Source organism: Thermobia domestica, chromosome 12 (genome assembly GCF_964235325.1).
Source record: "Thermobia domestica chromosome 12, izTheDome1.hap1.1, whole genome shotgun sequence".
NCBI lineage: Eukaryota > Metazoa > Arthropoda > Insecta > Zygentoma > Lepismatidae > Thermobia > Thermobia domestica.
Window position 1 is genome coordinate 112,091,568 of NC_137465.1, and position 6,039 is coordinate 112,097,606.

A 6,039-nucleotide genomic window follows, 5' to 3' on the forward strand; every position below is an offset into this window, starting at 1 on the left:
GAAACGAGAAAATATACTGTTACGTTCCTTATGAATGAGAATTACTAAATCTAATTTCTAAGAAAATATTTTATCGGTGCACGGATAAGAAATGGTTTCTCAAATTTAAGAAATTGTTTTTAACAGTGAGGATACTTAAAATAGAACAAGAACTTCCAAAATGTATGACTTGCGCCAATTGAGCAAATCATTAGGTCCGGGGGGGGATAATGAGTGGATTATAAAATGCCTATCACTATTGCGTTTTAAAAATCGAAAGTAAATTTTAAAGAATTCTTTTTGTCACTCTAGTTAACCCTTAAGTAGGCCAGCTATATTTCGTAACGTAGGTAGGTGCGTGAAGTTATCAGCCACACGCAATAAATATTTGTATTTCTTAATTATTAAGATAAGTTTTGAACGGTAGTTCTTAAATCATTTCCCATTGAGTTAATGATTAACAAAATTATTATTTGTATATAGTTTCTCTTCCAAGAATAAAATGTAAGTATTATATTTAGGCACTTTGCGTGCCTTTATTTTTTGATTCATGCAGATAAGATATCAACAGGCAGTGGCGTATTTACGATTTTGTTTCGGGATGGGCTTTGCTATCTTTCGGGGGGGGGGTTGCCTGGAAATATGAAAATTCTGCAAGACATTTCATTTAGTTTACTATACTAAGTAAGATTTCGGGGGGGCTTAGGCCCGGAAGCCACCCCCTAAATACGCCACTGTCAACAGGGCTGCAACTGGGAAGCGGCAAACGGGGCACATGCTGCAGGTGCGTAGTTAGAGAAACATCTAAGACGGCAATACACATTACAACATTCCATTATTTCAAGCCGATAATTAATAATAATTTCAATGTAGAACCTAATCTTATGCATTAAAAAGATAATATTACATTTTTCTCTTCTCTGATGACAGATACTATGCACCTTGGTAGAAAATAATTTTACAAAGATATCCTCCGAGACTTTCCCTCTTTCCACCCAGAGCTTTCTTCAATGTTCCATCCAGCAAGATCGAGTATTTTGATGAAAATTCTTTTCAAGTTGTGAAGTAGACCAGAGCGAAGAAGGTATTTGACATAGTTTTTTCTGATTTCATAATCAAAATAAATACATAAAAATAAGAGTTAATTACGTATATATAATAGAAGAACTTATTTAAAATATATCGTATTTCGTTTCAATAACAAGTTTATAAGTTGCATTTTCTATTATATTTTATACTGTACAATAGAAAATGACTCTGTGTCACACGAGCAATGTTAAGTTTTGACACATACATGATGCTACTCCATCACAGATTGCCAAACATAAGTAAAGTGACAAAATGATAGTCGTCACGCAAACTATCTGAAATGATGGGGAGTTATTTTAATAACACATTATTGGTATTGTTTTATATGGAGTTGCCAAAAACTACTTTAAACAGCTTTTTATTTCGTATTATACGGGCATGATATTTAAGACTGATAATAAAGTATTGCATAGACTATTCATGAGTGGGTACAAAGAACAAAATATAGTCGGCGACAAAGAAGAACATAGTGAACATAAGAACAACAAATCGCACCACTTCTACTCATATAAACTTCAGGGAATCAATTAACAAATCTATTGTCATGAAATATTATAGGAAATATAATACGTTTGTTTTTCGTTACATGATACGAGAAGTCAAATTTATCGCGTTAAGATTTGCTTACAGCAAAGAAATAAAATCATGTTTATAAAGTATCCCTTTATATTTATAATTTGTGGTCAATAGAGCTTGTTCATAAATTTTCTCTTTATATTTAAAATACAAATTTTAAAGTTATGAGGTCCGCAGTGGTTCAGTGGCAGAGCGTTCACCTCTGATGCATGGAGTTCATGTTTCGATCCCCGCTCGCGCCTAGTGAGCTTTGTGGTGGACAAACATCCTGTGCTTGGGGTTTCTCGGGGTTCTACCGTTCCCTCATAGTTTATTCATTCCAGCATTGCATTCATTTCTCATCATCACCGTCTCCTTTAGCCTAGCCACATATTCGTGGGACGTAAAACTTAAATATTTCATTTCATTTTTACAGTTCTAAATGTCAGTTACTAGATATTTATGATATCTTTAAAAGGCAATGTGCAAGCTGAATATTACAGTATACAGGGTCAGTCCTGAAAGTAGTAGACTGATTTTTCCTTTTCTTTTTACAGACTGACGACGGTTACTCCACCTGTTGTTGGTTGAGGTGGGTCTAAGGAAAGACAGGAAGCAGCGCCAGTCGGCTGCCAGCCATAGCAGGGTAAAGATCTCTCGTCATCGTAACCTCTGCGAGTGACCCTCGTCACGCTGCGTCATGGCCAGTCTTTTGGAAAAGCGTTACGCCATCAAATTTTGCTTGAAGCTCGGTAAAACTGGGAAAGAGACTCATAAAATGATCAAGACGGCGTACGGTGATAACGCCATTGGAAGATCGAGTGTGTTTGAGTGGCACAAGCTGTTTAGGGAGGGGAGAGAAGAAGTTGAAGATGCTGCAGGGTCAGGACGACCTTCGAGCTCGAAAACGGAAGAAAATGTTGCAAGAGTGAAGAATTTGCTGAACAGTAACAGAAGATTAACTGTTCGCATGATTGCCGATGAACTTGGCATTGCTAAAACCCAAGTTCACGAAATTGTGCACGAACAATTGCAAATGAGGAAAATTTGTGCAAAGTTGGTGCCGCGAGTGCTGACAGGCGAGCAAAAGAACGTTCGTAAACGGATCTGCCAGGACCTTCTCGAAGACGTAAGTGTAAATCCAAACTTGTTAGACAATGTGGTGACTGGGAACGAGACGTGGACGTTTGAATATGACCTGCGACCAACTGTCAAAACGCGGAATGGCACACCCGAAATTCCCCACGCCCCAGAAAGGCGCGCATGACGAAATCAAAAGTGAAAAGCATGCTCATTTGCTTTCTCGACTCACAAGGAGTGATCTACAGGGAATTTGTTCCACACGGACAGACTGTCAATGCAGTTTTTTATCTCCAGGTTCTGGAATGGCTGAGGAAACGCATCGTCCGCGTCCGCGCAGCGATCGCCAACTCCTAGATATTGCATCATGACAATGCGCCGAGCCACACAGCCTTCCGAGTGGTGGCGTATCTGGTCCAACATAACATTGCAACCTTGCCTCAGCCGCCCTACAGTCCCAACCTTGCCCCACCAGACTTTTTCCTCTTCTCCCGCCTCAAAACTACCCTGAAAGGGCATAATCACGGCTCGGTGGAAGTATTACAACAGGCCGTGACGAAGCAGCTGAACAGCATTCCAGTTTCCGCCTTCCAGGAAGCGTATGAAAACTGGAAATCCCGCTGGCAGCGGTGTGTAGATGTAGGAGGATCATATTTCAAAGAATATTAAGCGTAAGTGTTATTTCTGTCAATATCTTATTTTTAATTGACTCAGTCCTACTACTTTAAGGACTGACCCTGTAGGTGTATCTATCTAATAATACACAGGATTTTGAAGTGGCTGTGATACCTACACTAAATCATTGTTCGTAACTAATGAAGCGTTCGTTGACCACTGACTAATAATACAGTTACTAAAAATAATATTTCCATGACTTAGATTTACCATGCTAGCTGAGATGTTACTAGGAAGACATTGTATATACATTGAAAGATTATTGTAGCGTGGCCTCTATTTAACGTTCGTTCGTTCAATGACCTAGGTCTGCAACAGATGCAGTGCTATTTTCACACTGCTCAACACCATCTCTGTTTCAAATCAGTACCGCCAGGTTTTTGGTATCAAATCGGTAACCACAACATCAGACCTTTGATGCTGAATTAAAGTTGTTTTCATGTTAGGACCATTGAGCTGCCAAAATTCAGTTGTTTAAATACAAGAAGTACTTCTGTGTGATTTCGTATTTTTAAACTAAAACTTATCTAGAAAATTATGCTTACAATTTTTGGAGCCAATGACTAATGAAATTCATTTCACTGCAATAAGAATATTCCAAGGGAATCACGGATGTATCAATTGCGTTATCTTCAGCAAAAATTACTCAGGCGATCAAACTGGAGTTTAGCACATGTAAGGAGACTTAGGAAAAGTCAAGTCCAAAAGGACAAGCCTGAAATTTCAAATTCGTCTGGTAGATGTCAACTGCAGGAGGATATTTTCTCCCAACTAACGTTGCCCTGTGTAACTTAAAGAATTCAATAAACATACACTTCTGTTTCAATATAAATAAGTGTGATATGGATAAGGTACTGTTGGTCATGAAGATGTTTGTGGATTGACTGTATTAACACGCAAGGCCGAGACAATCGTTCTAGCTATCTATTGAAAACAAAAACCCTCAAAAATTCATTTTTGTTCAAGAAATATTGTTGGGAGTAACGGAAGAACCTTAACCTGTTACCCGTTAAGGTGTTAACAGATTCACTCCGTTAGAGTGACTCTACCGACATAATTGCTCTATTTATGCACTGGAGTAACGATTACAATCTTATTCGTACCACTTTCTTGATCATAATAATACTCAGTAAACACTTCACACAGAAGACTGTCAAACATTTACCTATTTTAGTGTGATATTCATGAAACTTTTAGTTGACATTTCGAATCTTCGGGGATATTTTTCCCTCGTGTTGCTCTATTGATTCATCTTTATTGCCGTGTTAGAATCGTTTTTAATCGTTAAAAAACTTTCCTTTTTAAGAGGTGTAGTTTGTAGAGCAAAGTCCGTAATTAAATAAGCATACACTCAAGTGAGACCTAAAAGATTGTATTGTTAGTAAGCCCGTCCAATACACCTATAATATCCCCATTTTCACGACAGTGTAGAAGGGTGTTACAATTTCTAGATTCTCATATATTAGGTTCTTTGTGTTGATGGAGACTTCCACAATAAAGAATGCTTTCCTCTCTTCTATCTATATCAGACGTAGACCCTACATGGCAGCCTACAATTTCTTGTAATCTCAACTTGATGATGCATCTTCAATAAAACAACGTATTAATATACATATTTCTATATTTATTTTTTAATTGAAGATCAATTCAATTATATTCTATTAGCAGCCTCTTCATCAATTTACACACTATCATTATAGTACTTACATTTCTATTCACATTCCATAGTTATTTCTACATTATTAAAATTATAGTTATTCCATTAATTTCGTAGAGAACTGTTTTAATAAGAAACCCTAGAATCATCTCCTCAATTCATATACATATAGGCAACATCCAACAAATTATCGGTTACTCTGTTTCATGAAACTGCACACTGTATTACCTGATGTCTGATTAATTTTACTCAAAATATAAAATACGAACTACAATTCGTATAACTTCGGTGTTCGATCCGAGGCTCACATATTTCTAAAGACACATACTTCTAAAATACATATTCCAAACTAATTCACAAAATGTTTCTTTCACCATACATATTATACCAATTATTTGTTTATCAATTTCGATTCGAAAAAAAAAAGGAATTTCTTTTAGATTTTGCAATTTCTAAATCATCTGATACAAACCGGTACCCCTTAAGACATCCTCAGGGATACCATATAATAGCGGTGCATTACACACCACACGATAAATTTGAACGGATACGAATTTTCGTCTTCTTGGGGAGGGGGGAAAACATAGCTGATCGATTATCTCAACCGAGCTCCTTAATGGAGTAAAATACGTTATAATCGTAAGGGTGACTTACGTCCGTTCAATAGTACACACCGTAAAGCAACTTCTAAATGTTGTTGTTTTCTAAAGGTATAGCTAGAACAATTATCTCGGTCGAATTTGCCAATTAAATGAATTCCTTAATATCTTCATGGGAAATGGTCATTTTAACGGTACCTGTACATATCCCACTCTCTACTATTGAAACAAACTTACTGGAAGTTACATATCATGTCTTTAGATGGCAGTAAACATACTCTAGCCTTGACAACTTTCGGGTGAAACTAAAATGCAAGTACATGATCCATTCTGCTGTCACTAGAGTTTACTATTATTACAGCTGATTACTATTTTAGATATCAAATATTATAATCTAAATACTAA

The 6,039-nt window shown here is 36.8% G+C and overlaps 1 pseudogene; it reads left to right on the forward strand.

Annotated features, from left to right (window-relative positions):
- The first annotated feature begins 2,323 nt into the window (after positions 1-2,323).
- Positions 2,324-2,890, forward strand: LOC145666074 (protein GVQW3 pseudogene; annotated as a pseudogene).
- Positions 2,891-6,039: the final 3,149 nt, after the last annotated feature.